This window comes from Acartia tonsa, chromosome 1, assembly GCF_053477335.1.
Source record: "Acartia tonsa isolate MP-2025a chromosome 1, ASM5347733v1, whole genome shotgun sequence".
Lineage (NCBI taxonomy): Eukaryota > Metazoa > Arthropoda > Copepoda > Calanoida > Acartiidae > Acartia > Acartia tonsa.
This window is the reverse complement of record NC_137260.1, coordinates 50224694-50237743: the sequence shown is the minus strand read 5'-3', so window position 1 is coordinate 50237743 and position 13050 is coordinate 50224694.

Below are 13050 nucleotides of genomic sequence, written 5' to 3'. Positions count from 1 at the left end.
AAAAATAGTTTAAAAGTATTTTTTGCTTTTCTTAATTCATTATTAATTTTTAGATGTTAAAGGAAAAAAAGTAATTAAAAACCTTACCAGGACATAAAATTAGCTTCATAATGAAAAGTCCTAAAGAACTTAGATCTTTTGGTACAACTACAAATACACTTAGACATAAACAAACTTCCTCTATAAGGATAATTGTAAAATGAATTGGTCTGATTTGCCCACAATTTCATGCAAACGCGTCCCCCCTCCAAAAAAAAACAACAACAACAACAAACTTTTATCGAATTTTTTAAAAGTTTTAAAAAAAATGTAGATAAGAAATATTTTTAGGTGATGGACATTCTATAGTAACTCTATTACTTTGCATCTACATATATATCTTTGTGATGACCACAACAACAAGTTGAAAATCTTCCCACACATCACATTTTATGATTTTATATTCACCTGCACAGCTGGAAGCATCAGGTTCTTCCAATAAAGTTAGTTCTAAGATCTATAAAATATTTTTCATTAATTTTCTGAATCCAGTTAGGCCACAATGAAAACATATGGTTTCTCACAAATTGTCTTAGTAATAGAAATAAAAAATATAAAAGATTAAATCTATATGTTGGCCTTAGCAAAAAAAAATTTAAAAAATGTATATATCTTATTTTCGTATCCGCAGATATCTGTCTATAAAATCAACCGTTAATCATATATTGTATGTTTAAAAATCTTATCTAGCTTGAGAAAGGATAAGTCACCTACTTAGAAACTTTTCAAACTACAGACAGCTAACTAACACATAATAGGTTGTAGAGTAGCTTAGCACATTAAAACACTGTTTATTTATTTGTACTTTGTATTTCTTAATTTTTCAACATGAAACATTGAAGAATTTAACAGAAAACTAAAATTTTTGGAATTATGGTGAATCTAATTTGTATTGTGATGTTCTGAATTTGTATAATTTTGTTGTGAGCCATTAATGCCACATTATCTTGCGATTGTGCCACTGGCATCTAGAGGATCTGTATTCGAAGGAGCAGAAAGTGTGTAGAAAATAGCCTAAAACTATCCATAAGACTTTTAAATGTAATAACAAAATAGCATAAAAAAAAACAACATAGTACCTAAGTAAAGCTTCCTTAAATTGGTAGTGGTGAAAACTTAACTAAAAAACAAACAAAAACCATACTTTTTTAAAGGCAAAATTGGATAGAGTTTGCGACAGGATAAAAGCATTATGCATTGATAATGTAGGAGAGGCATTAAATGTCGTTTACGCGTAATAGTATGCGGTTCTGATGACTAGATTATGTAAAATATCCGCGGAATTGAAGGTTCGCCAATTTAGTTAGTATCCATCATAGTAGCCATCACCCTATACATGAGTATATGCACTGTTTTCATGAATATACATATAAGCACCTTTTAGAGTTAATAAAGATTATGATACAAAATGGCCTTTGACAAAAAAAGTTCTTTTTTAAAGGGATAATATGATCATAAGGACAGCAATTTTTATACTTCATAAACAAGTGAGATAGAAGGGTTTATTTTACTTTTTTCGGTTTGATGATTTAATTGTGCCTATTTTACATATGTTGATTATCTATAATACAAAGTAGCTTGATGTCTGTCTGTCTGTCCGTCTGTCCGTCTGTCTGTCCCTTAAGATCTCGGTAACCACTGAACCGATTGGATTCTACTCTTCAGGGTATATTTCTATTGGTCCTGTGGTGGTTTTAAGCTATTTTCTTGGGGGGTGGGACACCCCCAACCCCCCCAAAAACAAAAAATCCCCCCCCCCATATTTTTTTTTTTTTTTTTTTTTGCTGAAGATTTCCTAGGTTCTTTAGGTTTTGCAGAAGATTTCCTAGGTTCTTTAGGTTTTGTAGAAGATTTCCTAGGTTCTTTAGGTTTTGTAGAAGATTTCCTTGGTCCTTTAACGAATTTCGCCTTAATTTTTTTAATCACCTCTTGGGGCAAAGCCCCTAGAGGCTAGGGGCGAAGCCGCTAGTATGCAATAATTCATCATATAATTGTAATGTGTAATAGTGATGAGGCTACGCTACTTATGAAAGTTATTTTCCTTGAAAAATATAAACATTTGTAGTACAAAGGAAATAATGATCATTCTGAAAAAAGCTCTATTATGAATTTATTATAATACGTGTGATTGTGTGAGAATAAATTGAGAAATCAACCATATTCCATGAATATATTTAAAATTCAAATAACTTTAGATGAATGGACAAATATCCTAATTTGACTGGCTTACCTTACAATTTATAGGTAGTTTAGGAATCATCTAGCTTTCCAGACAGATAACTTTAATTGCAATACCTATGTCTGGTGGAAGTCATAACTATGATAGTGATGAGCCTTCTGTTACAAAGCTGGTTTGACTGACACATGAAACATAACCTTTACACCAATGAAAAGCAAACATATATAGAGTAAGTTATTTATAGAGTAGCTAAGCAACACTTTTAACTAGACTAAATTTTAAATATTAGCAGCTGCGCCAATACCATCAAATGACACAAAGGGGGTGAGAGGACGCAGAAAAAAAGGCTAAAACCGCCCACAAAGACTCAAATTTAAAAAGCCATCCCTGTATGCAGCTATAAAGGAAAACTAAATCAGTGGTTAACGAGATCTTCAAGAACAAACTAACAAAAAACTTTATACTATTAATACCATATTTTATATAAAATCAATGATATAAGAACTCAAATTCTTTAAAATCATCTCAAGTATATCTATAGAGTAGCTATGCTAACAATCTAACAACCAGCTGCAAATATGTAGTTTTTAATAACAGTCTAATGCCTTCAAATCATCATGACAAAGTCACAAGTTAACAAGCAAATTCAAAGAATATGTTCATCTTCATGTTATTAGAGAACAATGGATAATAAACTTTAATAAAAGCGAAGCTTTTCAACATTCAACCTTGTTTTAAGTTAAAAATTTAGGAAGCAATTCTCTGTATAATACCACAAAATTTAAACAAGTTTATATTTTAGCTTTTTAGATACCAACTTTTTAAATTTTTAAATGGTGATTCTTAAGACGATTAGACAGAATGCATCAAGCTTAAAATCCCTATAAAGTCTTGAATTTGGAAGTATGTCTGTATTAACCATCTTTTAATGAAGCCATTTTTCAGCAGATTTACATCGAAGCTCGTTATAGTGTCTGTAAAAAAACGACGTCATACAATACAAATGACCAATGATAGGCCAATACACAGACTGAAATACCAATGACAGGCCAGTATACATTTTAATTGACCAATGGTAGTCCAGTATGATGCCCTTTTTGTAGGCACTATAAAAAGCTTCATTTACATCGTATTCAAAATTAGTCTATACCCTTTTCTCCCTGATCTGTTGAACTAATTATGTCCTGACAAAAAGGTTTGTTATGACGTCGAATAAACTAAGGGGGGATGAAGCAGTTTTTAGACAATAATTAGTGCTACACTGTATATCAAAAAGTCTTACTCTCAAATCAAATTGTCTTGACATAAATGTAATTTAACCTAATAATTATCTGAATTAACAGACATCTTATTAAACTTCAACTTTTGTTATTTTTGCGAAATTTGTTAATTAGATTTATATTTTTCTTAAAATTTTAATCATACGTAAGGTTAATCTAAAATACTAACAAACTTTGCGCTCCATTTTGGCAAAAGTAAAGAAATACAGAGATCTAAATAGACAAGACAATAGCTGATAAATTGATGTGTATTCCCTACCACTTCTGTAGATTACACTTAGTGGTTGAAACGTTTGGACACACAACGAAAAACCAATTAATTAGAATTCAATAGAAGTCCCCAAAGTTGAATCACTGATTAAGAAAACATTTTTATAAAACTTTGGGGACTCTAATGTTCCCGCACTCCTGATATAAATACCAAGCCAGAATCAGTGGGATTTAAGATGAAAATTTGTCAGAGTTCTCACCTCTCTGTGTCAAAACAAATAATAAAATCACACCAAACAGATAACTAGCAGAGGACAAATATTATCATATCAAAATTATTTGTCTTTACGTAATAAGCATAAGCATATAATGTATAAACACAACACTCCTTTAAAATTGTTTATGGATTTTGGCCGTTTTGAATCCATAGTGAAGAGCATCTAGAATCAGATCTAAAATCTTTACGTTTTAAAATATGATTTTTACCATTTTATTGCTAAAAATTATGTTTAATCTTTAAGAAAAAGTTTATTTTAAAACATTTAATGTGTGCTTATTTTAAGTGCTTTTAAAAATGTAAAATTGTTATCATAAATTTGTCAAATTTGATTTCAGTTTCATGGATGTTATCATCCTTGTTTAAACAGATAATATAAATCTTAAATTCGTCAACAACTCTTATCATGAATAAAAATCTTTGAAAAAAACAACAATTTTTTATTTATTTGTTATTCTACAGATTTCAATGAGAACTGAATTGAAAGTTCATTAATTACATAACAAGGCTTACGACATCCATTAAAGGCGAAGCGCACCAAATTAGAGAAACGGTGCGTTTAATATTGAAGAAACAATAGTCTGAACAAAAATTCGATGGTTTTAAAATTGCTTACAATCCAGGATGCTTATTATAGACGTACTTACATTTTATGATTTTGTTATGTTATTTATAGAATGCAAGAAGCTCAAAATAACCATTACAAGAATCATCTTACAAGATTTGAAATCGGTAGGGCAATTTCAACACGGCTAAGTAGAATTACCCTATTTGAAAATATTTTTTTATTGCTGAGCCAAAATCTTTCATTAAGAAGCCTTTCTTAATTTTTTAAACGTATATGCACCGGAAAAAAGTAAGAAATTAGTGAAAAGGTTGTGAATGCATGAAAAGATTGGGGGAAGAGGGGGGGGGGGGGGCGATTATTTGTCTGTGAACCGTCACCAACTATAAGCAGGAAACTCACTCCCTCCCCCCTTTTTAGTAGCGAAGCTACTCTAAGTAGCAAGCAATTCCTATGTTAATAAATTTAAAGCAGCACTCTCATTAACCAATGAACTAAGACGAGGCATGTCTAATCAAACATACACACTTAAAAAAAAAGTTTTCGTCTTTCATTACTAAATCATTTGAAAACAAAACTAAAAAAAACATATTTTTAGAGGTAGGAAATTAGATATGTCTTTTAATTTGAAACATCTTTTTAAAGCTTTTTTGCTTTTGGACATTATTGTTCTAGATTCACACAAAGTAAAATTCACCTCTTTCTCTCCCTCTCCTCCTATGTTGAAAAAAGCTGTAAATTGTGTTAATTATCAGGAGAATATTTTATTCAAAATACGTCAAACTGATTTTTAACGCTGTGTTCTGGGGTGTAATTAGTAATTATTCTACTGGGCTGTATATGTGTGCGTGTGTGTGTGTGTGTGTGTTATAGGGTGTCAAACAAATAATGTTTTTCAATAAGAAACATCATAATTAGTGGAATTCTTTTTTAAATTAGCGATAACAAGCTGACAATAAATTGACAATTAAATGGTATACAGCAAAATAAAATAAAAATTTGTAGGTTATATGGGGTTTGAAATAGTTTGACTTTTATTAAATTTTAAGTAAAGATTGGATATTTTTCAATTTATGGTAGATTTTATCACAAAAACATATAGTAGATATGAAATTTGATTTAGAAATATTTTATGTATAAGTTAAAAATTAATGAAGTTTTTTCAAACGCCGTGTTAAAGTCAAAGAAATAGTTTTCTTTCACAAAACACAATTATTTAATGGACACCCTGTTAATATAAGTGAGTGCACTGTTGCTAGTTTGTGCATGCATTCAAAACTCTCTCACTCTCTCAATTCTAATTTTTTTCCATTTTGCTTTCTTACTCCTAATATTTTTTTTTCTTATTTTCTCCCTTTCTCTCACTCTGAACTTTGTCAGCAATTAACACAGATTACTTTAGAATACATACGATAGGTGAAAAAAAGTAAAAAAGTATGAATTGATTTTAAGGAAAATGTCATTCCATTGCAAAAAAAATACCCATCGCTCGATCATATTCATTTATTACTAAATGTTTTTTTAGGAAATAACTGTTTCATGTACTATAAACCTGGAATGAAACAATTGCACTAATTTGATTTTTCCTAAACGGGTTCCTATATGAGTGGATGAGTTTTTTTTTAGGGGGGGGGGGGGTTGAGGAGGAGGCAGCCCAAAACTCTTTATTAAGCTACTGAAAGCTTCATGGGATACTTAGCATTAAAAGAAGTTCTTAATATACATGGTGAAATTTGCACCTGGCAGACAATCTATTTGCAGTAATCTACGGCAATTACTCTTTCTTTTTAGGTAAACTTTGATCCCATCTGAAATAACTTTGAGTTAATTTTCTGGACTAATTTCATTACATAATTAGTTGCATGTGCCCAACTTTATAATTTTTGCAATTATTTCATACAAGAAATGTTTTAAATATAACAATGTTGTAGGAGGACAAAGTGTCTAAAAAAATCAGACATGTGACGTCATAAAACAAGAGATTATCCATCTCTTTTTTAGGGGTTTTCTTTCCCACTTCTCCTCTCATTTTTATGACGCCACTTGGCTGATTTTTGAGGCACTTTGTCCCGATACAACAATGATCTGATATTTAGTTAATAGAATTCTAATTACAAAAAAAATTATTCCGAAAAGCTGAATAAACGAGGATTCGTCCTGATAGATTTAATAAGCAAAGAAACATTGAGGATTATTGGCTAAAGTCTTTTTGTTGTCTATCCTAAACAGAATACTAGTAAATCACATACCCCCCCCCCCCCTTACCCCTGTACATAAGTTGGATATCTCCTTAGCATTACCAACAAACCGACAGACTAGATGCCTATTGGTTAAAGGAATCAGCCAAGATATTTACTAAAAACTTTCATTGAACTGACATGCAAACTTCTAAAATTCTAGAGAATATTCGCAACTAATCAAAATTGGTATTGCAACTATGGTAAGCTAAATGAAAAATAAGAAAAATAATTTGAGAAAGTCTCTCATAATCATCAAACAAAGCGAGGTAGATTTGTAAAAACAAGAACATTCTGAATCATTCTATATCAGGGACCGTGATTAAGCAAATTCCAGTTGAAATTGCTGACAATTTTGATATTTTAGCCGTAATGTTGGCGTAAAACATTTTTCTTTAACGAAAGGGAAGTGGGTAAGAAGAGCAGAAAAGAAGATAAATGGTTGTGGAGAAATTTTCATATAAAATTGTTTTTGTCAGAATTCTAGTCCCTTGTCCCTGATTGCTTATAAAGGAAGGGGGTTGGGGTTTACAACTTAGAAATTACATGGAGAAAACCTGTCCAAATATTTCAACCTTAACACCCAATAGAAACAGGAGAAAATCAGGCTTTATCTTTTTTTTTATATCTAGGCTTTTTATTTACAGATAAACGTTTCTTTGCTTATTTGTTCCTCTGCATTGGAAGGAACCAAATAGTTGTAGGAAAGTTGCGCATTGAAAGTTTTGTAATATTTTTTATGATTTCATAAGATTTCTGCAGATATTTTATTTGGTTTTTGTGAAAACAAAATATTGAATCAAATATATTTTTTAATATTTGCATAATTGAGAAATCAACAAATTAGTTATTGAAAAGTAAAAATTCTTAACTATGCAATTCTAACTAAATGGCACAAATAAAAATGCCAATGATTAGATAAAACAAAAAAATAATATTTTAATATCCTTAATCGAAGAACAAAAAAATGTTTTATCATAGTAATAAATTAAACGGAAAGGTTATTTGTGATGGACCTAAGTAAACCTTTAATCCTGTTGATTAACCAATAAATTTTAGCTATTTGTGTAATTCATGGACATGGTTTTCTTTTATATTGTTATCAATAGTTTATTTTTAGCCTTGTTTGTTCAAAAGTCCTTGGTTCTAACCCCTCTTTTGGTATGACAATTGAGAAAAAAAGAGGAAAGGGGAGAAAAATTAAGTTGAAATAAACAGAGTTATAGGAATATATCAATTAGAGATAAAAAAAATTATCCTTTCCTCATATTTTATAAAATTAACAACGTTTATTTGAGCTAAATCCAATTTATTGTACTTTTATTAACTTGTGTGTATTCTAGAAGGAATACTTATTTATCGCATCGTATTATAGAGAGCTTTCCGCGGCTATTAAAAGTAAAAAAATCATAAAATTAAAACCTGTTTTGTAAGCCCTAAAGAAAAAAAGACGCGGGCTAACAAAAATGATATTAATTTTATGATTTTAATTTAAATATTCGTGGAAAATTGTCTGTAATACGATGATACAAATTGATTTTAAGTATGGCTGCGAACCGATACTAATCAGGCCATACTGGAAAAGTATCTTCCATACACCTATCCCTGTGTTGCTGGAAAGTAAGGGACTAAACTATTAATTTGGCTGACAAGTCGTCACATTGATCTGAGGAGTTTCATGTATTTTGTCACACAACAAGAAAGTAGACGGCCGTAGATTCGTAGATTTTTTAAAGACAATATTTTTCCACATAGCACACTCAAAAGCACCTACAAAACATACATCTGAACTTGTAAAATTTATAAGAAATGCGAAAAAAACAAGCTAAGAAAGGCTACTCAAAAAAACACTTTTAAATTTTATAAATAACATGAAAGTACATATTATGAAAGTTTATAAACATTTCTTTTCATGTTGAAGGAATGAAAACAGTCAGTCAGTTAATGAGGGAAGGGATAACTTATAGTGATACTATGAATCTAAAAATTGTCAAAGACAGGCTGTCAAATATTTTTGCAACATGTCGTACCAAGGTTTGCAATGCAAATAAGCATTGCGATTTGGGATTTGTTTGCGTGTGTGTGTGTGTTTTCTTGAATAATATAAGGGGAGATATTATTTATCACGAGGGTGAGACTTAAAAAACAATATTTTTATGCTAATTAACTAAAAAAATCACTGGAAAATATTCAATTAAAGTACAGCTTAATAAAAACACCCAGTTCTTACGATTAAAGACTTTAAAAATGTAAATTTTATTAATTTCCCAATGTTGGGAAGCTTTAAATAGATCCTAAAAGCATCACGTAAGTTTTAAATTTCAAATTGAAGTCTTGGTAAAGATTTAGTCTATTTTTCAGCACTTTCCCACCACCTCTTTAGATACATATGACAGTAGAAGATAAGAATGGGGGGTGATTAGGTATTATCTAATTTACTATGAAAGGATGCTGCTTATCATTCAACATAAGGAGGTCGAGAGTGGGTTAGATGGGTGTTAGGAGTGTTTTTAAAGGAGTAAAATAAATCATAAATGCAAAAAAATAAACCTTAGGTATGTTGAATCCGAAAATAAATTATTTATGTCAGTAAAATTGTCTAATTGGAAACAAAAAGTAATATTTTTCTGGCATAAAAGCAACCACAGATAACCAAATATAAATTTGTGTTATATAAAAATCAAGTCTTGAAGAAGAAAGGTAATCCTGTTCACTTTCAGCTTTGTGAATGGACATAAAAAGCAGATTCTCCCTAGCAAAAACTTTCCAACAAAGTCTAGTTTTGGTCAAATGTCGACGTAAATAACAGGTATATTAGCTCTTCTTGAAATGTTTTTCATATTCTCTTTAATTCTTGTTCAAATACATTTCACTTCTCTTTGACAAACATTTTCATTTTCTCTTGCAAAACATTTGCAAAGGAAGGGAACTAAATATTATTTTTTTATACTTCTTATCAGAGATAAAGGAAGGGTTCAGTGTTAGATGGGTTGAATTTTCCTCAAATATAGCAACATATCAGAGGTCGTAGTATCTTATTATTCTACATAGTTTTATTTTTTGTTATCAATTCAAAGAATGATTTTCAACATTTTGTATCTTGTGGTTACTGGTTCAAACCTTACAATGTTAGTAGAGCGTTATTTTATTCTCTCTTTTTCAAGGAAAAAATATAAATTATCTTCAATTTTCTCATCCATGAATGCCTGATTATAATTGATCAATTGAAATCATTGTTTTATCATTTGTTTTAGTGAAACAAAGTGATTTTTTTTTAAATATTTGTCACTGAGAATATTTCATCCATTGATCAAAATTGCGACCAAAACTCGGCACAATTTTGTTTGAGATGAGGGATGAGGAAACCTTTTTTTTAAATTGAATTGAAAACAGGGAAGTTTACATTTTTAAAAAGCAAAGCTTTTACAGTTAAAAATATATATTAGTAATATTAGAATTCTTTTACAATAAATAAAATAACATACGTTAAAATAACTTTTCTTGTAGTTTTATTTTTTGTGTTTTTGTTTTGATTAAAAATTATTATACTAATACAAAATTAAAAATAAAGGTATCTTTTAATTAGAATCACATTATGTCGATGTACATTTTATTCAACGCTGAATAGTTGACACAAATATCATTAAAAAATGTAATCAAAATAGATTACTTCCATTACGTAACTTTCAGTCCACATAGGACAGAAACCATTGTAATTAAATGTTTAAAATATTCCAGTTTTGAAAGGTATATAGAAATGGTAAAAAGTTTTCAAACGATATTCTAAAAGAGACAGTAAAGAATTCCATTATCAATCATAAGATATATAGAGTATCTGCGCTACAAATAAACCATAATTTGCGTTCCCATGATTACAAAAACCTCGGCTCACAAAAAACAAAGATCTAAAATTGATTGCCAGGGCAATTTGATTATTTTTAGGCCAATATAAAATATTTTATTTGGTTACGGATATTAATATTATTAGGTACGTATATATACATTACATATATTTATGTAGGATACATTCTTATAATTTTGTGTATTTCTCATAATCAGTATGGGGCGATTTTGTAGGTTTCAGTTCAAATATGTTATTGATTTAACCATATTAAATTTCTGCAGCTATCCATCTTAATTGGACTGTTGTCTTAGATAAAAAAATGTTATTTCATGATTTTAAACTTTCCTTGTTTTTCCTAAAAGTGCTTTGCAAACACCCAACTTTCAAAATGAACTATAAGGTGGTTTAGTTTTCTTTCTTTATGCTCAATCCCTGCAGGGAGCATAAACCGGTGGTGCCCTGACCCTAAATCCAATATAACCTAACCTAACCTGCCCTAAATTTAAAAAGAATAGTTTTCAAAAAGGGGAGGAGGGATGGTTTTATGCTGGACTAGACAACATTATAAAAACAATCCTAATACATCTACTAAAACTATTAGTCATTCTTGTTTAAAAAAAATATATTTTTGCTATAAATCTAAAAGTGGCCCAGTCTAAGTTTGCTATCTATATCTACACAACTCAACATTTATTTTCATTACGTGGGAACAGGATTAAAATCTGTGTGCATTTATACTCGCAAATATACCTATCATAAAGGCATAACAAACTTATATCTTGCTTTTTTTATTTTTAACCCTAAAGTTATAAAAATCAATTTAATTCATGTTCAAATATTTTTCCCTAAAAACTATTATTCAATTCACTTAATCTGTCAGTCAATCTGCCCAATTTATAATTAAACTCTTTGTCTGTCTGCCTGACTGCTTTAAATACCTATTCATTTTTTTTGGGCTTATGAACATTTACTAGCTCCTTTTATCTGCCTGTTTATTTGTCTTTTCTTTGGTAATTTGTTGACATCTATTTTTATTTGTGCGCTCAACTGATTAATCATGTTGTCATCCTTGTTTAGTTTAGAAATAGCCACTACTATTTTAGATCTGTGCATTTGGTCCATTCCTAAAACTTGTAATTGGAAATGGTTTGAAACTGTGCATGTATGAAAGCACACCCTTAAATCAAGGTGAACTCAAAATATATCGCAATAAATTAGGCTCAGAAATGAAATAGGTTATTTCTTATACACACACACACAATCATGAGTTATTATTTATCTAAACTTGGCCCAAGCAGGCTTTCAGTAAATTCCTTAAATTCTCATCTAAAACTTTAATTTTATGAAAAAAAACTAATTCTAATTGAAATACAGTAATATGATGACAAAATTTAAAAGTTTGCACTTACAAGCCTACCTTTTTATTAAGGTTAAAAGGTTTAATGTAATAATATAGATATATATTAAGCTACCTAATTTACTACAAGCCTATGCTCTGGATTAATTTCACACTGAATTCCCGCATTTACAGCTAATTGGTTTAATCAACAAAGGTCATCCACACATACTTAACCTTTATATAATACACTCACAAATAAACACTATGTGTATATATATATACATGAAAATTTAAGAAAGTATTGTTAAAAAAAACAATAGGAAAATGTTAAATTTAACCATAGGGAGTCTTTTAGTCTTTCTGCATTATTTAATAACCATATTTCCAAACTCTCAAGAGCAAATCTTCAATTGCTTTTTATAACTTAACAAATGACTAGTAATTTATCGCATCGTATTAAAGACAGATTTCCGTGAATATAATTATTTTAGTATTCGTGGAAAATTGTCTAATTCGGTGATATACATGATTTTTCAGTGTGGATGAGAACCGGTTCTAATCTACCGGATATTAATCGGTTTCAATGAATACTATAAATATATAAAATTGCTAAAAATAAATATTTGAACCTAAAATGAACCTTTTTTTTAATCTTTTACTAATAGCAAAAAAACGACATCTACAATTTATTTGGTTGTTCATTAATATAGAAAATTTTATGAAATAAAGAATATATTTGTTAAACTTACTTTCCAAAATTCTTGAATAATATTTAGGGTAGCATATTTTACATAACTCTTATGTAAAGCTATTTGTACGAATAATGTACCTAATTGTTCATTGTAAATGTTATAAATGCAATTTGTAAACTTTTCCTGATTATGATAAATGATTATGAATAACTATGATGATTGGGCAGTTGAAATATTTTCTCTTTGATTTAATATTATTTAAAGTTGTAAGAATTTTTTTGGTTTGAAGCTGAAGATTTCAGTAACTTCTTAACCGTTTGGTTTATTTCGCGTAAGCTTTGCATAGATCCTGTGATGGTTTTAGGCTATTCCATTTTCAGATGTAAGG